Source organism: Tursiops truncatus, chromosome 13, assembly GCF_011762595.2.
Source record: "Tursiops truncatus isolate mTurTru1 chromosome 13, mTurTru1.mat.Y, whole genome shotgun sequence".
NCBI lineage: Eukaryota > Metazoa > Chordata > Mammalia > Artiodactyla > Delphinidae > Tursiops > Tursiops truncatus.
The window spans coordinates 65,846,135-65,868,066 of NC_047046.1; the positions used below are offsets into that span (position 1 = coordinate 65,846,135).

Here is a 21,932-nt window from a genome sequence, read left to right on the forward strand (position 1 = left end):
AAATCTGCAGGGTAGGCCAGCAGGCTGGAAACCCAGGGAAGAATTGCAGCCCAAATGCAGGATTCCGGCAGAATTCCTTCTTGCTCAGGGGAGGTCAGTCTTTGTTCTATTAAGGCCTTGATTGATTGGATGAGACTCACCCACATTAGGGAGGGTAAACAGCTTTACTCAAAGTCCATGATTGAAATATTAATCTCATTCAAAAACACTTTCTCAGAAAGTCCAAAATAATGTTTGACCAAATATATGGGCACTGGTTGTCCAGCCAAGTTGACACTTAAAAGTAACCATTGCAGGTGGCCATGACAAAATACCACAGAGTGGGTGGCTTAAACAATAGGAATTACTTTCTCACAATTCTGGAAGGTACAAGTCGAAGATCAAGGTGTTGGCAGGGTTGGTTTCTTCTGAGGCCTCTCTCCTTGGCTTATAGATGACCGTCTTCTCCCTGTGTCTCCACATGGTCTCTCCTCTGTGTGTCTGTGTCTTAATCTCCTCTTCTTGAAAAGACACCAGTCATATTCGACTAGGGTTCATCCTAATGACCTTCATTTTAACTGAATTGCCTCTTTAAAGACCCTCTCTCCAAATATAGTCACATTCTGAAGTACTGGAGGTTAAGACCTCAACAAATGGATTTTGAGGGGAACATAATTCAGTCCATAACAGTACCATTCTGAAACTGAGCAGGAGTGGGGTCCTCCCAGTACAAAAGCCTTCTGTGTCCCCTGTTTCTTTTCTTTTATTAAATAGTTTTAGTTAGCAATAAATGCTCATTATATAATATTCAAAAAACAGAAGAAAATTAAAAAGACAATAATCATACCCAGAAACATAGTAGAAAATTTTAACAGCTGTGCAGAAATAGCTTTCTTGGGGATTTCCCTGGTGATCCAGTGGTTAAGAATCTGCCTTCCAATGCAGAGGACGCGGGTTTAATCCCTGGTCGGGGAACTAAGATCCCACATGCCATGGGGCAACTAAGCCTGTGCGCCATGACTACTGAGCCTGCATGCCACAACTAGAGAGCCTGTGTGTCACAACTACAGAGCCCACGTGCTCCAGAGCCCACGAGCCACAACTAGACTGAAGCCTGCATGCCACAACTAAGACCCAAGGCAGCCAAAAGTAAATAAATAAATAAATTTTTAAAAATACTTTTTTTGCTTAACTGCTTTTCCTTTGTTTCTGCATTCCCTCACTTTCCTAATTAGTAACTGATGTGTCTTTGGAACTAGGAGAAGGCCTAGGAGACTAAAGCCTTTTTGCTACAAACAAGAAACAGACGGGTTTTTGTACCTGGGAAGGCCCCACAGGGTCTTGCTTGGCTTCACAACCAACAGCACAATGAAATATAGAAGATTTTTATCACCCCCAAAAGATTTCCCACACCCATTACCAGTCACTTTGCATTTGCCACCCCCTGTTTGTGGAAACTGAGGTCTGGAGATTAGTGCAGGGCCAGAATCCAGCTGAGAAAAACCACAGGGCTTCCTCCAGGGAGGAATTTGAGATACTGATAGACAGTATAACTTGTTCAGTTCTAATAATTTTTTTGTGTCAAAATAAGAATTAATATCCCAAGAATTTTTCCATCTGTCAATAAATCCTATGGCTATCCCAACTGTATGATTGCGCTGCTAGATATTTGCTTCCTGTACTCCGGTTCATCAGCATGTTACAGCCTTCTACTTATGCATCCTGTTTATTCCCCCTTGGAAGTAGGTACAAAGTGCCCTTCTTAGGGAGTGAAGGGCTATCCAAGTCAAAAGCACTTGCTTTCCCACACACCAAGGGTTTAGCTCATAACATGAATGTCAGCAAAAAAACATGATATTAATGGTTCAGAAGTGCTTCCACAGTATCCCCACTCAGAAAAGACAAACCACTTAGTTTTATTTACATTCTTTAGAAAGGACGTTGGGAAATGCCACGATAAGTTATGTCATGGGTTATACAGTTTTCTGGTTGAAAAATAAAGCACAAGGGAGGGGAATTTCCCTTCTAATTATATACGTCCCTAGGATGCTGGTTTCTTTAGACTTTTTGTTACTTTTACTGACTAAAGTGACTTTAAGCACAGCACTTAGCAGCCACCATAAATTTCAAGCATTATCACTGTGCAGTTTGAAGATGCCCACCCAGTACACTACTGTTTTATAAAACAAATAAGTAAAATTATTCTGGGGTGCTGGGGTTTCTATAAAAGAAAGCATGGTAGGAGACAAGTTACAAGAGTTCAAAAACACTGTCCACAGCATGGTGGGGTGGGGTAGATACTGGGTTGCAAAATAGCATAATAAACCTAGAATCGCCTATGGTTTAATGGCTGACTACAGCCTCCTGCTAGGGCCAAATTCCTATCAGGGAGAGGCTTATAGCCACTTGCTTGGACTTTGCTTTGCAGTGCAAAGATATTCCAGTCTTAAAATCCGGGAACTGGCCCAACAGCACTTCTTGAGGATCAAAAGTCAGAGCATGGTCAAAGTTGCTATTATACTCCTGTTTCAGTTCATGCCCCTTCTGGCTTGACAAGCCAGTCCACACCCATATTTCCAGCTCTTCAAGTCCAAGAATAAAACCAGAAATGTGCACCATCCTCAACAGAGAAAAAGACAGGGGTGCTGCAAATGTACTCGCCTCTGCCCAGTCAGATACCTCTCTCTCAGCCGAAACAAAGACAGAGATTGTCCATTTTTGAAAGGTAGTCAAAGAAGGATAATCCGGAATTTACATACAGATTATGTTCTTGATTCTCTATGATGTAATTATCTATTAAGAATAAAATAGGAAGCTACCATCAACAGCATTAATTGGCTTTCAGATGAACTCATTGAAATAGGAATCCTGAAAATACAGACAGATTCAGGTCAACAAGGAGCAAGAAGTACTAGGACCCATGGTTTCTCCCTCTCAGTTTAGGGAAAAGTCTTCTTTCCCAACTTCCCTAGCTTTGTCTAATGACATCAGCAATTTCTCAATCACTTAAAATTCCAAAAGAAGCACCTTTGACTCACTCTTCTTTTTTACATTTCTAGGCATTATTTCCTTGAAAAGTCTCACATCCTCCCTACTTCTGTCCTCAGCCAGGGCAGGTCCTCAGTAACCACACGCTGATCATCACATCTGACTCTAAGCTCCTCTCCATCCCATCTGCTTGATACATCCGTGCCGGATATCCCTGAAATGCCATCTTCATTGAGTCATTCCTCAGCACAAACACATCGAATGGCAGCCCCCTGGCACCTCCAACATCAGTCTGTAATCCCCTACCAGGTTTTTGAAGTCCTTTGTAAATGAGATTCCTCCACTAGACTTTCAACTCCTAGATGGCAAGGCTGGTCTTGATGATCCCCCATTGTAACACAGAACAGGCAGGGAGTAAATTCACCAAATGAACCAACAACAACCCCTGAAGCCCACGGAGCAGGTCATGTCACTCATTTGATTACATTTACTGGGACAGAGAAGTTAATGCGTGGTGTGGATGTTTTGCTTTTGTACAGGTGAGGAAGCACAGGAAGGGCATGTTGACAGGTAATGTTTTGCCTGGTCATGTAAGCTCTTGAGATCCTTCTTGAGTGCAGAACAATAAAACACAATTATTTCATGACTACTTATAAACAGTAGTATCGACTCAGAGGAATTGACGTCACACATTTCTTAAAGTAGACTGCAATATTGTGATTTATAGGAAAAATCTATATTTGGTCTGTATCCACAGTTCCTGGCTCACAGCTCCCAAAACCCTCAGAATTTCCTGAACGATAAGAGCAATGGGATGTTTGGCTTCTTGTCCTCTGTTCCTGAAAATACTTCAGGGAAAGTGACCTTTGGATCCCACCCAAGGGTGGACTGGTTGCTAGGAGAACTGACCCCATGTTTAGAGGGTTGGAACTTTCAGTCCTACCCCCCACCTCACATTCCTCATTTCTGGGGAGCACGGAGGGGCTTGAGGTTGAATCCATTGCCTTTAGCCAATGATTTAGTCCATCATGACTATGTAATGAAGCCTCCATAAGCACCCAAAAAGGACAGCTTCTTGGTCCTTTTGGAGGGCTTTCATGTTGGGGAAGAAGAAGGCTTCTGTGTGCCCTTGAGTCAGGCCCCAAGCACATCAAGGACAGAAGCTCCTTTGTGGGGGACCTCTCCCTATGTATCTCTTCATCTGGCTGTTGATTCATGCCCTTTAATATCCTTTTATAATAAACTGGTAATCTAGCAAGTAAAATGTTTCTCTGAGTTTTGAAAGCCGTTCTAGCAAATTAATTGAACCCAAGGAGGGGGTCAGTCAGAAGCACAGGTAACAACCTGGACTTGCTCTTGGCCTCTGAAGTGGAGGGTGGTCTTGTGGAACTGAGCACTTAACCTGTGGAATCTGATTCTATCTCCAGGTAGAGTGTCAGACTGAGTTGAATTGTAGGACAACCTGCTGGCATCTGAGAATTGGATGTGGGGAAGCTTCCATGGACACAGGTTGGAATTGGGTCCAGGAACCCTTTTCACTTACTGTACATAATTTGAGGTTATGATAAATACCCTGTCTGACAAAAGCACATTGTTTTGTTTGATCACATACACTCACACGCAAGTCAGATACACTATAAATAGAGCCACTTGAAAATATAAAAATAAAAGGACACATAACTGGGGCAGTCACTTGACATTTCTGGACCTCAGATTCCTTATCTGTAAAATGAGGAGGTTGCACAAACCAGATGATCTCTGTGTTCCCTTCAAAGTCTGATATTATTTTATTCCGTATTCTAGAAAACCATCCTCTGCTCCTTAAATTAGCAAGTTTATTAGTTTGAGCATTTAGTTTTAAGAGTACACAGGCCAGTGTACATGAACGTGGTTAAGTGTATGCATTTGGTATAATACAGATAGAATGCCCCATTTCTACGTGTTTAAATTGTCTCCAGTTTTCAAGGCTTAATGCAAATGTCCCCCCCTCCAGGAAGTCTTCCCCACCCCTTCCAGCCAGAAGCAATCTGCCCTCTTTTGAACTTCCTCAGTTTTGTTTCACCCTATTTTATTGCACTTTCCAGTTTCTTCCACCTTCCAGCACCAATATTATGGTCAAGGATGTAAAAAATCTTATTTCTCTACTCAGTTGTAAAGTCCTTGGTGTCAAGAATGAAGTCTTTGGACTTCATGTGTAGCCAGGCACTTTTAGCAGAGGATCCTACAGGAGATGGATTCTCAGTAAATTGAGGGAAGAATGAAGCAAGGGAAGAAAAAAAAAAAAAAGGAAGACGTGTGTTACTTAAAGGAGAGGACTTAGAGGAGAAGTCCTTTAAGGGAGTATTCAGGAGAAAGTGAAGAAGCAGAAAAGAAAAGAGAGCTGGGTTAAAAAGCCGGCTGATGAATGAAAGAGATTATGTCTAAACAAACAAGGGGCAGATAGAGGAGGGAGAGGGATGCATAGGAGAACGTTTTCTTTATGGAAGATGCTTTGCTTCATAGCCTTTCCTTCTTCTCTCTCCTGTTGCATTTCAAGTCCACTTGTTGAATGTGTTTACCTGCTACCGGAAAGAAGTCAGAGCTAGCCGTGCATATGCAATAATTGCAGACAGGCTTGCACTCTAAGAAGGCACGTTAATTCCTTCTCTGGGATATAAGCTCTATCCCTCTGAAGGCAGTCAGCTGACTGACTTAGTCAGGAACTTTTCTCCACTGCAAATGAGCAGATTCGTTCCTACAGCGAAATCGCTGGAACATCTTATTCAGCCAAATCATTTCCTCTTCGACAAAGCTATGCCAGCTCTCACAGTGCCAGGCTGCTCCTCCCTCACCCAGGACATTGTCTTGATAAAGCAACTTAGCCTGAGTCAGCAGGGTCATGGGGCAGAACCCTCTGTCTTAGATAAGAGGCATATCACCCATATACTGCCTGTCTGACCATCCTTCCCAACTCAGAGCTTATTTTCATTTGATGCTAGCTTTGTTCCAACCATTGAGCCCCATCAGTCCATGTCTGGCTCCCCACGACTAGACTATCTTCATAGAGCCAGCACCTCAGACTCGAGGGTTCAAAATAGAACACTTTGCCTTTCCACACATCAAGCTTGCTTTTCTTTCTGATTCCTCAACCCTTGATAAACATCTCTCTCCCAGGTCAGGAAGCCTCCAGACCTTTCTACTAAGCAGCCCTTGGGGTTGCTTAGGCTTAGGCTGACCTGTGGCCGGCCAAACAATACCCACTTGTCATGCCAAATGAGGAAAGAAATGTTATGGAAGAGGCAAAAGGCTTTCAGCCCTCAAGACCTGCAGCTCAGCAGGAACTTGACGGGCAACGTGCTTCTCTTACTCCTGTTATTGTGGGTCCCCCCATGGCCAACAAAGAAGAAAAGAGTTTACTTGAACTGGAAGTAGATTTGGATAATTTGGAATTAGAAGATATTGACACAACAGATATCAGCCTGGATGAAGACATTTTGGATGACTGAATAATGCTTCCCATTTACTCAACTAAACAGATGCTTATTATGGACAGGTGTGGATCGTCACCCTGACCACAGTGCTTTGGACTCTGAGAAACTCCTTAGATTTTTATATGTAGATACTGTGGTCCACTGAGAGTACAATACCCTCCTATTCAGAGGAGTTTATGTGTAGCATCTAAATCACAATGTTTCCTTGTTAACTAAGATTGCTGTGGGCTTTGATTTTTTTCATACTGTCATTAGACTGTAACTCATAAAATCGTCTGAATTAAAAAAAAAACAAAGCCCTTAACTCTTTCTCTCTTAGCCTAATTAAATGCCATCCATCTTTGCTACAAAGTCCAGGGATGAAGCGAGAGTTCCCCTCCTTATCCAAAAGTGGCCACCAAAGCCAAAATTAAGTCAAAAAACCCCTAATCAAACCTATTGTATAGCACAGGGAACTATACTCAGTATCCTGTAATAACTTACAATGGAAAAGAATCTGAAAAAAGAATATAGATAGATAGATATAATTGAATCACTTTACTGTACATCTGAAACTAACACATTATAAATCAACTATATTACAATAAAAATTTTTAAAAAAGATAATGAGGACTAGTCACACCACAAAAAAAAAAACAAAAACCAAACTTAATCACTTTTCCTAGGAGGGGTTTTATAGCCACTGCCATGGCACAGGAAACAGTAGTTCTCTATAAATACACAGTGCACCGTTTACAGTGTTCAAAAGGTCACAGCCTTAGGCGGCTTCCAGACTCTGTTTCCAGAGGCAAAGCCTATCAAAGCTCACTACTCCACCTACTCTGGCTGGACCTTCACTCCAAGACTGGGAAATGCTCACAGAACAGTTGAGCTGCCCGCTATCAAGTAGTTGGTTTGCATTTCTAACATTCTCCTGTTCCTGAGATCTGACCAAAGAATGATCACTTTCCATTTCCTTACATTTTTTTTTAACCAACGACACTTTTTTTTTTTTTAAATTTATTTTTGGCTGCATTGGGTCTTCGTTGTTGTGCATGGGCTTTTCTCTAGTTGTGCTAGCGGGGGCTACCCTTCATTGCGGTGTGTGGGCTTCTCGTTGCGGTGGCTTCTCTTGTTGCGGAGCACGGGCTCTAGGCACGCGGGCTCAGTAGTTGTGGTGCACGGGTTTAGTTGCTCCGCAGCATGTGGGATCTTCCCAGACCAGGGCTCAAACCTGTGTCGCCTGCATCGGCAGGTGGATTCTTAACCACTGCGCCACCAGCGAAGCCCTGGTCTTTGTTTTTTAAATAATAATTTGTTTTTGTTAAATAATTTAAAGGCTAAATTATTTAACTTCAAGGTCCTGCAAATCATCTTGTGCCTGTCGCTCTCACCTCATCATCTTGGTATCAATCAAACAGTCCTCTGTCAAAGTCTCCTTCTTTGGAGTCATCATACACCCTGAATACTCTTTCTTCACTTTGCCCATTTTCTGCTCAGCTTCAGGCCTCAGCTTTAATGTCATTTCCCTAGGAAAGCCTTCACTGATTCCTAAGCCAGATTACCTCCCCCTATTAAACACTCTCTGGCACCTTGTGCTTATCTCTTTGGAGAACTTATCTCAATTATAAAATTGTATGACTCGTTTAATGCCTGTTTCTCCCACTTAGTAGATTGTAAGCTCCATGAAGGCAAGAACTAGGCTTATCTTGCAGCCTTAGTGCCTGGCTTGATAACTTACAGATTTGTCCTTGCTACAGTTTGTTGAATAAATGTTAATTAATGTTTGAATTAAAATTAATGAGCTTTCCTTTACTTTTGTCTCTATATGAGATGATGGATGTTCATCAAACTTATTGTGGTAATCATTTCATGATATATGTAAGTCCAGACATTATGATGAATACCGTAAACTTGTACAGTACTGTATGTCAATTATATCTCAATAAAACTGGAAGAAAAAAATATGATACAATTAAATTAAATTAATGAGTTTCCTCACCCCTATCCCAGATGGGTTAGGTGTGTCTTCTCTGTATCCCCATTATACATTGTAATGCTCTTTCTATTACTGTACTGACATAATTACCTGCAGATGTGTCTGCTTCCCACCTCTCTTCACTTTGCAGTCCTTCACCTGCCCTGACACCTCCGTCACCTGAACCCTCCTTGAGGGCGGGGACAACCAAATGTTTGTTTGAAACCAAGTAGGCACTCAAAAAATGTTTACTGAATGGATGGAGCCTTTTGGGGGAAAAAGAACAGGATCAAAGGTGAAAACTCAGCATAAGACCCAGATTTGTGAGTCATCTCAATGGGTTACATTTAGGATTGAACCTTGGGGGTCACCCTTCATTATAGAGCAGGAGGAAGAGGAGATGGCAAAGGTGAGGCCAGAGATCCAGAGGAGTATTGTGCCAGGGACAACAAAGAGAGTTTCAAGAAGGAAGGACAAGTCCATTGGGACAAATTTTGCTGAAAGAATAAGGAAGTGGGCTTCCCTGGTGGCGCAGTGGTTGAGGGTCCGCCTGCCGATGCAGGGGACACGGGTTCGTGCCCCAGTCCGGGAAGATCCCACATGCTGCAGAGCGGCTGCGCCCGTGAGCCATGGCCGCTGAGCCTGCGCGTCCAGAGGCTGTGCTCCGCAGCGGGAAAGGCCACAACAGTGAGAGGCCCACGTACCGCAAAACAAACAAACAAAAAGAATAAGGAAGTTGAGGACTAAAAATATATGGTTGAATTCTACTTAAAAAAAGGAAGTTTTGCACAGTTTTAAAAAAGATTTGTGGAGATGGAAGCCAGATTGTATGAAATGAAGAAGGGAACATTTTCACAAGAGAGCAGAGACGTAGGCTGTTTGTTGAAAGGGCTTGGCAGCATGGAGGCGAGTCCAGCTCCCCTATTTGGACAGAGTAAAATGAGCTCCAAGATATACAGACTGCCAACAAACACATGAAAGAATGCTCAACATCATTAATCATTAGGGAAATGCAAATCAAAACTACAATGAGATATCATCTCACACCAGTCAGAATGGCCATCATCAAAAAATCTACAAACAATAAATGCTGGAGAGGGTGTGGAGAAAAGGGAACATTCGTGCACTGCTGGTGGGAATGTGAATTGGTACAGCCACTATGGAGAACAGTATGGAGGTTCCTTAAAAAAACTACAAATAGAACTACCATATGACCCAGCAATCCCACTACTGGGCATATACCCTGAGAAAACCATAGTTCAAAAAGAGTCATGTACCAAAATGTTCATTGCAGCTCTATTTACAATAGCCAGGACATGGAAGCAATCTAAGTGTCCATCATCGGATGAATGGATAAAGAAGATGTGGCACATATATACAATGGAATATTACTCAGCCATAAAAAGAAACGAAATTGATTTATTTGTAGTGAGGTGGATGGACCTAGAGTGAAAGAGAAAGACAAATACCGTATGCTAACACATATATATGGAATTTAAGGAAAAAAATGTCATGAAGAACCTAGGAGTAAGACAGGAATAAAGACACAGACCTACTAGAGAATGGACTTGAGGATATAGGGAGGGGGAAGGGTAAGCTGTGACAAAGTGAGAGAGTGGCATGGACATATATACACTACCAAACATAAAATAGATAGCTAGTGGGAAGCAGCCGCATAGCACAGGGAGATCAGCTCGGTGGTTTGTGACCACCTAGAGGGGTGGGATAGGGAGGGTGGGAGGGAGGGAGACACAAGAGGGAAGAGATATGGGGACATATGTATATGTATAACTGATTCACTTTGTTATAAATCAGAAACTAACACACCATTGTAAAGCAATTATACTCCAATAAAGATGTTAAAAAAACAAAAAAATGAGCTCCAGAATGTTCCTTGTCACATTTTCTTCTAGCTTCTCCTTTCTCCCCTAATAAGCACAGAATGGGTTGAATTCATGACAGAGAGTTCAATTTCTGTTTTCTCACTGTTGGCAAATAATGCTTATTGAATGTTATTTTCACAGTTGGCATGAAATAACATTCTATCCCTTCCCCAAACTTACATAAGGACTACTGCTGCTTTTCATGTCTATTAAGAAAATGTGAATGAAATCTAAAAATGTAAAAATCATTTTTCTTCACAAAAGGCGCTAAAATATATTTTTCTACCAAGAAAAAAGAATTGAAAATGCTTTTTAAAAAAATCTTCATGGAAGCTTTCGAAAATATATTCCAGAGCAATTACTCCAAGAGTAAGAATGTCAGGAATAAATTACTTTCTTAATACGTCTAACAATACGTGCCTCTGGCACAGGGAGAGACATGAACAAATTCCTCTTAACAAAGAACAGATGATGACTAACAGAAGTGTCCTAAATTACAGACCTTGGAGACTGGGAACTTTGGCCAGCTTTCAACTTGAAAGCAACCTCTGCAATGCTAGCCAGGTAAATCTGCATTCGTGTCATAATTCTGAGTCACCAGACTACAGGAAAGCCCAGGTAATATTGTCCCAAGCAACGCTCAACAAATTAAAATGGAGTAAAATTTACTGAAAGTCACAAAAGACCTTTTGACAGAGAATGTTTCCACATAACCTTGAAATTGGAGCTCTGACAAAAGAAATTGCTACAGGAAGCTATTTTCCAGTATTGAAAGTTGAACTCGTAAATTGCCAACAGGTAGAATGAGGTTCTTAGCTGAACTTGAACCAAAACAGCCTAGTACAGGGGTGTTCTTAACCATAGGTAGTATCTGAACTTGGACTAAGAAAAATGTATTTATTCTCACTAACCTCTACCTGGAATTTAGCATTTTCTTCAATTACGGATGTAGGTAACAAACTGCTACGATTATAGAAACCATGAATTTTCGTATCACCTTCCAGTTGTTGCAGGTACTGTGTAATATCATTTATACTCATCTTTACTAGTTATTAGACCCATCTTTAGATTTTTATTTAATGCAATATAAAGTAGCATATGTATTATTATACCCGAAATTTGAGGTTTAAAATATTTTGATAACTTCATTTCATTATAATTGGATTCTTCAGTTATTCTATGTATTTTATTTTATGCATTTAAGAAAACATCCTGAGGAGTCTGTAGGCTTCAACAGACTGTCAATGGTGTCCATTGCACACAAAAGATTAAATACCCCGATCTGGTATTTTATGAATAGAGCTTATGGTTCATCATTTCTAATTGCAGCCACAAAGATATGAACAACAGATTCTGTTTGCACCATTTGGTGCCCTTAGTAAGTTAGAATCCAGATATAATTTTTTCAAGGTTGCATTGTTTAGGACTAATCATTTATTCCATGTTGTTCTATGCAACTTAATTTTGGTTCAAGTGTAAGAAAGGAAAGATATTCTACTTCCCTTTGGATGCCTGTTAAACAGAATGCTCCCTATTAATTGCCGGAGCTGGTGCAGACCCCAACATGAACCATCAGAATTGAATCAAACCTCCAGGGAGGTCCCGGGGTCCCCCAGACATTCCTAAGATAACCAATGGCCATGGAAATAACATCTAGAATTCCCAGCCCAGGAATGCAGATTGGTGTAGGAGGTGATTCATTTTGGGAAGCATTTCAGAGTGCTAGTCAATCTAAGGTCAAAGAGCACTGGGAGGAAAGGCACACCAGGTTTCCTTTGTGGTTAGACCACATCTTGTTGATGTAAAAAATACAAAATATTCAACTTAGTGTCAGAGCTGTTCTAGGGTTCTGATATTCCATGCACCAAGAACCCACCATTTATTGCTCAGTAGGAAAATATATTGGATAATCAAACTCAAGTTATCAATTCAGGTTCTTCTATAGGTACTCTCTTGGCCAGAGAAATCTTGAACACTTTATAGAAAAATGTCCCTGTATTGCCCCCAAGAGACAGAATCTCAGGTAGCTTTTCATCCCACGTAGTCAGAGAGCCATGAAGCCTGCTGGGTCTATTAAGGACCTGTATATAAAATTATGCTCAAGATACCAGGAACACTACTTGGATGGTCAAGGCAAACATTCCTGAGATTTTGTTCCTAGACATTATTCAGAGACTTTACATGCATCCTATTCGGTGCAAACATTCCACCTGGTGCCTAGTTCGTAATTACACATCTGGTGAATTAACAATAAAATTGTACTGCTCAAGATTTAAGCATTACATACTCTCAGTGTGAGAAGGAAAGAATAACTGTTTGCCCTGGCATAAGAACCTTTTGAAGGTATAGAAAGTATCATGGGCTTCTTCTTATTCTGTATCTAGAAATAAAAATCCATTCACAGCAACATGAATTCACAGAATCTAGGACTTCAGGAGTCCTCCGTGCTTCTCAAGTGCTAATTTGTGTGGAACCGCCTAAACCTGTTGGATTCTGATGCTGTAGGTCTGGAGTGGGTTCCTGATTTCATTTTTCTAACAAGTTCACAGGTGATACCAATGTTGCTGATCCTGGAGTCCTCCCTTAAGAGCTTATAGATAATGATGGAGCCTGGACTAGGATTTAGAATAAGCAACACCAAGAAGCCTCTGACTCAGGAAGATCTTAGGGGCAGCCTTAGCAAGACCAAATCACTTTGGATCACTAAAAGAGAGAGGTTATTTCCACAATGACATGACATAGCAAATTTTTGCCTTACTCTCTCCAGTATACTTGACAGTCTTAGAGAAAAATCAAGTGTGATACAATATTATCCATAAACATCAAAATGCTATTTTTCCTTGAGGAGTAAAGGTTCTTCGATTATTAACAAGCCTATGATATTAACCTCTTTGTTCTTCACAAAAATTTCCAGAACTTTCCTTAAAATATTTTGTTAATGAAGACACTGTTTATTATGCTATTAGTTTACTCTTTCAGACAGCCTGCAAAGTTCTATTTATTTTAATTATATAAAGAATTGTTAGCACTTTTATGGAGGTAATTATCATCATTAGCACATTATTGTATTTTGGGAATAATGAAAACATTGTTGTTTCTTAATGATAGTACTTACCTTCACCAAATGTTTTTATGTCTCACCCCCAGACTAGGCTGACAAGTTTGTTTTTGCAGAGTGTCTAGCACAAATGCCTTTAGATATACTGTTTACTTTCTCTTGTAAAGAGTTTACATTTTTAATAACCCTAATTTACTGAGGGATAATTCCCAGCAGCGCAGTCAGCATTCATTATTCATATTTCCTATTCTAAGGCAGATGGAGTTGTGTAAATCTAAACATGTGATTATGACTTCCCTGGTGGTGCAGTGGCTAAGAATCAGCCTGCCAATGCAGGGGACAGGTGTTCGAGCCCTGGTCTGGGAAGATCCCACATGACGCGGAGCAACTAAGCCCGTGAGCCACAACTACTGAGTCTGCGCTCTAGAGACAGTGAGCCACAACTACTGAGCCCGCGTGCCACAATTACTGAAGCCTGTTTACCTAGAGCCCGTGCTCCGCAACAAGAGAAGCCACTGCAATGAGAAGCTCACGCACCGCAACGAAGAGTAGCCCCCGCTCGCTGCAACTAAAGCCCGCGCACAGCAACGAAGATTCGATGCAGCCAAAAATAAATTAACTTAAAAAAAAATGTGATTAGCACAGTCTGCTTTAGCGATAGATGATGTGCCAACCTAAAACCAATGATCCTGCTCACGTATATTCTCATTACAAAGAGAATGATCTTCCATAATTCTCTGAAACATCAATAATATGGTTTTCCCTTAAGAAAACACATTGTGGTGTTTGGATTAAATCAAGCTGCTCTAGGGAATTACCTGGCGGTCCAGTGGTTAGGACTTGGTGCTTTCACTGCCAGGGCCCGGGTTCAATCCCTGGTTTGGGGAACTAAGATCCCGCAAGCAAAAAAACAAACAAACAAACAACAACAAAAAAAAGAAAGAAATCAAACTGCTCTATTTTCATGGCAATTGATACAAAAGTTTTTCCAAGCATCCTTCTTTGATTTTGAGAAAGTGGGCAAATGTGTACCCATCTCGAGACAACTGGCTACACACGTCTTTAAACTTTGCCTAATGAAGTTTTACAGGGAAGTCATGTAGCCAAGTGTGCAGCATCAGCCTGCCCCTTTATAGCTCCTCCCACTTCACAGGTGAACCACCCCAACCAAAGGCAAACCCAGAGATGGTGGGTGGCCTCAACTCCCAACAGCACAGGACTCACACAGCCTGCTCCACACACACATGCTTCTGTTTGTTCAGTGACCTACCCCAATACGTATTTCTTCCTCCTAGTTTCCTGCTGATTTGGGCCTTGGCACCTTGTTTTACCAGATCACCGGCCTTGTAATCATCCTTCCAGGAAACGCTTGTGCCTTCTTTCCAGGCTCAGCATTTTTTTGTATTTTCTGCATGGCTATTTTGACAACTCCAGAAGGCCTGGTGAGCTACATTCTGAGCAGCCAAGAATGGTCCCCACCTTTTTCTTAGAGGGTCCAGTGGAGGACACCAAAGAGGAAAGCCTAGAAGAAAGGTATTAGATCCATAACAGTTTCCATGGAGAACATTTGCTCCAAAAGAAACAGCAGTGCACAATACAAATGGTTTATTTTATATATTTACTGGGGTGGATATAAAATTCATGCAGTAGTGTGTGTAAATTACGTCACTCAAACTTGATGAATTTTTACACATGAATACACTTGTATAGCTAGTGTCCAGATTGAGATATAGAATGTGTCTCTTTTCAGCCAACCCCCTTAAAGCTAACCTTTACTGACTTCTATCATCAAAAATTTCTCCTGGGCTTCCCTGGTGGCGCAGTGGTTGAGAGTCCGCCTGCCGATGCAGGGGATAGGGGTTCATGCCCCGGTCCGGGAAGATCCCATGTGCCGCGGAGCGGCTAGGCCCGTGAGCCATGGCCGCTGAGCCTGCGCGTCCGGAGCCTGTGCTCCGCAACGGGAAAGGCCACAACAGTAAGAGGCCCGCGTATCAAAAAAAAAAAAAAAAATTTCTCCTTAAAAGCTAAGTTCTCGGGCTTCCCTGGTGGCGCAGTGGTTGAGAGTCCGCCTGCCGATGCAGGGGACACGCGTTCGTGCCCCGGTCTGGGAAGATCCCACATGCCGCGGAGCGGCTGGGCCCGTGAGCCATGGCCACTGAGCCTGCGCGTCCGGAGCCTGTGCTCCGCAACGGGAGAGGCCACAACAGTGAAAGGCCCGCGTACCGCAAAAAAAAAAAAAAAAAAAAAAGCTAAGTTCTCATAACTCATCCAATCAGTCATTTCTGTGCTCACAACACCAAGTAAAATGTCATGATCATTTCTCACTCACAATAAATTTAGCTTTTTAAGTATTGTAATAAACAGTGTTTACATAAAAAGTTTTCTGCTTAATCCCAGCAAAATTGAAATTAAGAACTATACGTAGTTTTTCCCTAATTTATTTTGCCATAAGAAGGATTGGCTCATAAAAATGGGAAGAAGTTCTTGGAGCCAGTTGGGCTTCAGAATTTAGAAATTTTGGGATTTGGGAAAACATTATAAGGAGCATATACTGTATGTTTTATAATATCCTCAGTGGGATCTGGGGTAGTGCCACAAAACATTCTTGTTACTGAAGAGAAACATGTGAATATTTACATTATGTTGGAGAAATGAAGACTATAGACAGCCTTGTGACAAATTCTTATTTGTCACCAAATAAATTCTGGCTCCACCAAAATTACAAAATCATGGGGAAAAAAAACCTTCTGGATTCCAGAATTATGGATAAGAGTTAGTGAACTTGTAGGTAATACATTATTTAAGGAACTTTTCTACTTAAGTCAAGATTTGCTCTTGTGCTCTTCCACAGAGCTTTCTAGGTAACCCAAGTTTAATCGCTTCTGGGAGTATGTCTCTGTTTGCCAGATGAGATGCTGCCTGATTCATGAATAAAGCCAATTAAATCTTCAAATTTACTCAGTTAAATTTTGTTTTTTAACAGATTGGAGACAGTGATGGGCTCCAAAGTGAATTTCCGACATTTGGGGACAATGAGAAACACAGGTATGGCACCCAAGAACTCTTTGAGTTCATTGTCTTTCTTTCTCATCATTTCTGAGGGTTGTTGAATGAAAACTTATTTCCTGGTATAGAGGAAACCGGTCAGCAGTTGGGAGAGAGGCTGAGTGCAGGAGTGCAATGGTTATCCTCAGAAGCTTCTCACCCTAGCAACCTGCCTATCTCTCCCACCATCACACAAAGTTAGCCCTGCACCCATGACCTCTGTCCAATCACATGGACACGGGACGGAATAGACATGCAAGAGGAGATCTCATGCCTGCTCTAGAGCTCTATTACAAAATTCAAATCTAGTCTATTTCAGGTGATATAATGGTAACGGCAATGAAAATAATCAATAAACAATCCATAATAGGAATAGAAAAGAGTTTTATTCGCGCCAAGCTGAGGACTATAGCCCGGAGCCACAGATTCGAGAAGGACTTGAATTGTGTTCTGCCAGGCTACAAAACGGGGGACGCTTATAAAGGCAAAACCCACAAAGTTGATAAGTTGTTTGTCAATAATTAGGATCGGAGCTGGCAAGAAGTTAGGGGGCTTATTAAGCAAGGATTGGTTGGGGTTTGAAATGGTGGCAGAGTTACAGGAGAGACGTTGAGACCATAATGTTGCAGCTGGCAGCTGCTAGCAGACATCGTTTTGAGAAGGGCTGGTGGTGTCCTTGAGTCTGATTATAGTTGAGAAAATTCAAGGGCTTCCCTGGTGGTACAGTGGTTGAGGGTCCACCTGCCAATGCAGGGAACGTGGGTTCGTGCCCCGGTCCGGGAAGATCCCACATGCCGCGGAGCGGCTGGGCCCGTGAGCCATGGCCGCTGAGCCTGCGCGTCCGGAGCCTGTGCTCCGCAACGGGAGAGGCCACAACAGTGAGAGTCCCGCGAACCGCAAAAAAATGTAAAAGAAAATTCAAGTTCTCAGTAATGCAGGCATGTGTCTGAAACCATATCCACAAGGGCCACTAGGCTCCATTTTGAATGTCTGAACCACAGTTATCCCATTTTGATTTTATTTAAAACTTTTTTTAAAATTAATTAATTTATTTTTTGGCTGTGTTGGGTCTTCGTTTACTGTGCGAGGGCTTTCTCTAGCTGCGGCAAGTGGGGGCCACTCTTCATCGCGGTGCGCGGGCCTCTCACTATCGCGGCCTCTCTTGCGGCGGAGCACAGGCTCCGGACGCGTAGGCTCAGCGGCCCTGGCTCACGAGCCCAGCCGCTCCGCGGCCTGTGGAATCTTCCCAGACCGGGGCACAAACCCGTGTCTCCTGCATCGGCAGGCGGACTCCCAACCACTGCGCCACCAGGGAAGCCCTGCCTTGCCTCTTTTTTACCCTTTACATCTTTAGTTAAAAACTATTATTATTATACTTTAAAAGCACACGAACCCGACTACAGTAAAGAATTTTGGGTGATAACATTTTCTGAAATAAGAATGAAGAAATATCCTCCAATATCATAACCGTGGGTGAGTATAGATGTATTAAGGTATGGTCCTGCAGCTTTCAAGATGACAATTTAGGGTTCCAGTGCTTTTCTGAAAGGGAACATTGAATATCTATTTATGGTGACTGTGATTGTAGGGATCATTAGTAAATTCCCTGCAGGCCAAAGTGTGTCAGCAACCGTGAAGAGTAGCAAAGAATTCGGCAGAAGAGCAACTCTTAGACAAAAACTGCTCAGAAACATAAAGCGTTCCTCAAGTGCGGAGGCTTCGCATTTCCTGGGTCCTCCCTCTTCTGCTTCTCCATTCTCCTGGCGTGTATCCCGCTCTTAATTCTCTGCAATCCTCTCCCTGCCTCCACTGGCTGTCCAGAACCGACCCAAAGTCCCAGCCTTCCTCTCTTCTCGGGATCGGAGACTGGTACCCGTCGACACGCCCCACCCCACCCCATTCCCGGCCTCGCCCGCGCCTGCGCAGAGCCTCTTCTCGCGCGAAAACGCAGCCATCACCCCCAACCATACCGCCAGCCGCGGGAAGGCGAAGTCTGCGGTAGCCAGCCCCAGGTCTTTTCGTGGGGCGGCGGTATTCGTCTTATATCCGGACTCCCCCCACCCTACACGACCCCTCTCTCACTCCTTGGGGTCGGGCCCTTAAGGGCATGCACCTGGCCCTAAATGATAACCTCTAGCCACCAAACAGAGGAAGGTACTGCGAGGCTGGAACGCGGGTGCGCCAGTCGCGAAACCTCAAAGCGGAGCCCCGCCCCTCAAGGCTGGCTTCCTGCCTCCGTATTGGTCTGCGCGCCCGTCAGTCTCCCCCCATGGGGCCGCGCCGGCTGTACTCCCTGTTCCCTCTTCTCAGTACGCGGATTTACTGGCTGCCTCGGCTATTATCCATCCGACCCAGCCATTCCGATCCTGACCTGGAGCCGGCTCCGGAAAGCCTCGAGAAGGGGAGGGCCGAACTCGGCCGGAGCTGAGCATCGTCTGGGTGGGCTGCGGGACCGCGGCCTCTCCGCAGGCAGCACCACCTGTCGCCTGGCTAGACGTCGGGTAAGGCTCCGCACGGCTCGCAGCTGCGGGCGGCCTGCCGCGGCGGGGCCCGGGCGGGAGTTCCGGGATGGGACCGGGCGCCGGCCTCCTCACCCCGGCCCGGGGAGCCGAGCGCGGACCCGCCGCCGGCCTCCGCGCGTGCGGCCCTCAGGGTCCCAGCTTGGCGGATGGGAGGGCGGGGTGAAGGGAAGGGGTTCGTCGAGTCCCGGCTGAGACCGTGGGGAACGGTGGGGTCTCGCCACCCCCTGTTTGACCGTGGGCGGCTCTTCCCTGGCGCACGGTTTGGGGACGCGACTTCCCGGTCGAGACTCGCTCGTCCCAGGGCGCCCCCCCTTCCCAACCTGGAGTAAGGCCCTGCGGCTTCCTTAACAGGAGCATCTCTTATACCGTTTACTCCCGCGCCCCTTAAAGACCGATTTTGTCGCTCCAAATCCTTTTATCTAATAGTTCTCTTTTTCTGCAGGGGTGAATTAATGGCAGGACTTAGGCATTTTGTTTGTGTGTTGTGATTGTTCCTTGCTTTAAACGACATTTGTTGCAGGCTAGAAAGTTCTAAGATTGGAACGGTTCTGTCCATTCATGTGAAATGACATCTGTGGACCAGGATTGGCAGGTGTTTCTTTGACGCTGGTGATACCCATTTCTGCTTGTGTGGTGTTACACTGAGGTCCCGGATTTGACTTTCTTGGTCCCGAAGATAATTCTAGAAAATTTCCGTTGCCGTTTGGTGAGAAGAAGCTTAATCAAAATACCAGACCTCAACAGAAGTGCTTCCTTACAAAACGTGTTATCGCATATCTGTTTGATTTACCTTCTTAATGTTTGTGGCAGTCACTTCAAAACAAAACAGTTGATAGCACTGTTATTTCTTTTAGTGTTGCAACTGATAACATGGAAGCACGTATTAATTGTTAATCAGGAGCCGAGTGCTGTTTTCTGCAAGAATTATCTCAAAGTAATGCCCTGAAGTTCGTACTCTTTATTATCTTCAGGTTACAAATGAAAATTAGAAAGGCTAAGTAACTTACCCAAAATCACAGGTTTTACGTGGCAAAGCCTGGATTCGAACTCAGGCAATCTAACTTAATAACTCCAGTCTCCTCTTAAGCTTGTATGCTCCTTAAGCACTGTTCGTGCTGTAAAGCTAAGTGCAGTGTTGTGCTCCTAAGTTTTGATCTTTAGTTGCCAAGCATTCTGGAAATTAGAGAAGAAACAGTCATTACCTTACAACACCCCCACATACACAGCTGTGTGTGTGCGCGTGTGTGTATACACATATATATACACACACTATAGTAGTTACACAAATGATAGGTAAATATATATTGTGTAACCACTATAACTATTTGAGTTATGTTACATGGTTTGCAGAAATAAAGGAAAAATGTTTAGCGTTATCTTCTAATAGTGGACCTTTAAATAGTCAACTGTGAGCAATGATTTATAATCTGTTATCTGATTCTTTTATGGTAGCTATAAAGACTTAATTAAAAGTTAGGCATAGGGCTTCCCTGGTGACGCAGTGGTTGAGAGTCCGCCTGCCGATGCAGGGGACATGGGTTCATGCCCCAGTCCGGGAAGATTCCACATGCCGCAGAGCGGCTGGGCCCGTGAGCCATGGCCGCTGAGCCTGCGCGTCCGGAGCCTGTACTCCGCAACGGGAGAGGCCACAGCAGTGAGAGGCTCGCGTACCGCAAACAAACAAACAAACAACAACAAAACTACTACAATCTACCATCCCCATCCTTTCAAAACAACAAAAAAATTTTTTTACCACCAAAAAGGGAGGAAGATAATTACAACATGAAAACGAAGACAATAAATTTAGTATTATGAAAAACTATACTGGGGCTTCCCTGGTGGTGCAGTGGTTGAGAGAGTGCTCCGCAACGGGAGAGGCCACAACGGTGAGAGGCCCGCGTACCGCAAAAAAATAAAATAAAATAAAATAAAAATAACTGCATGCGTTACTTGAATATTTCATTGCAAAAGTCATATAGTTATTAAAAAAAAAAACTATACTGAAACCATGCACCTCAGATTGGAACTTGAACCCACATGGCCGGGACTCAAACCTGGCCAAAAGCCAGATTGGGACTTGAACCCACGAGGCCAGGACTCGAACCCAGGGAAAACCCACAGTCTTCCAACTGAGATCACACACCTGGTTTCAGGACTTAATGAAGCTCAGGTTCCTGATGTCTCATCGCAGAAAGAATTCAGTGAGAGACAAAGTGATAGGTAAGAAGTGGATTTATTTAGAGAGAAACACACTCTGCAGAGGGAGTGTGGGCCGTCTCAGAAGGCGAGACACCTTGGGAGAAATGCACTCAACAAACAGAGTGTGGGCCATCTCAGAAGGTGAGAAAGGCACCAGGGTATGGGGTTGTCAGTTTTTATAGTGGTGGGTAATTTCATAGACTAATGAGTGGGAGGAGTATTCCAGCTGTTTCAGGAAGGGGTGGGAATTTCCAGGAATTGGGCCACCGCCCACTTTTTGATCCTTATGGTAGCCTTGGAACTGTCATGGCACCTGTGGGTTTGTCATTTAGCTTGCTGATGCTAAATGTCATTTAGCTTGCTGATGCTAAGTTAGAATGAACTTTTACTGGGGCTCAAGGTCTAGTGGAAGTCGTCCTGTCTGCCATCTTGGACCCATTTGGTTCTAATCTGCTTATGTCACGTCCTTGGGCTATGTCATTCTTTCAAAGGTTGTGCCCTGCCCCCTTCCCACCTATTTCAATACTACGTTGTCCTAGTTTTTCTCATTTGGTTATAGACTAGTGAAAAACGTGTCTCAGACAGACACCAATTCAGAGACCATTTGGGAATGACTGGGTGACATAACTGATTCCAAGCTGGTAATTAGCTGCGTCCAGATTCAGACTGACTGCAGAGCTTGTGCTCACTGTACCTAGTCATGACCTCTCTCTAATTTTGGTCTCTATTACATTGAACTTCTGCTTTCTACCCCCCAGCTAGGGGGCCAGGGAGAGTATTCTCCAGCAGTCAGTGGCCTAGCAGTTTCAGTCCCAGTCCAGTTTATAAACA

At 43.5% G+C, this 21,932-nt stretch overlaps 2 protein-coding genes across 2 annotated transcripts in view; one reads left to right on the plus strand and one right to left on the minus strand.

Moving 5' to 3' along the window:
- Window positions 1–18,875, minus strand: part of MRO (maestro) — a 56,423-nt gene extending 37,548 nt beyond the window's left edge. The window contains exon 1 of the mRNA XM_073790736.1: window positions 18,752–18,875. The gene's annotated coding sequence lies outside the window, so the exon portion shown is untranslated. The remainder of the gene's footprint in view (window positions 1–18,751) is intronic.
- The window catches only part of ME2 (malic enzyme 2), a 54,054-nt gene continuing 50,871 nt past the window's right edge, over window positions 18,750–21,932 (plus strand). Inside the window, exon 1 of the mRNA XM_019937061.2 lies at window positions 18,750–18,881. The gene's annotated coding sequence lies outside the window, so the exon portion shown is untranslated. The remainder of the gene's footprint in view (window positions 18,882–21,932) is intronic.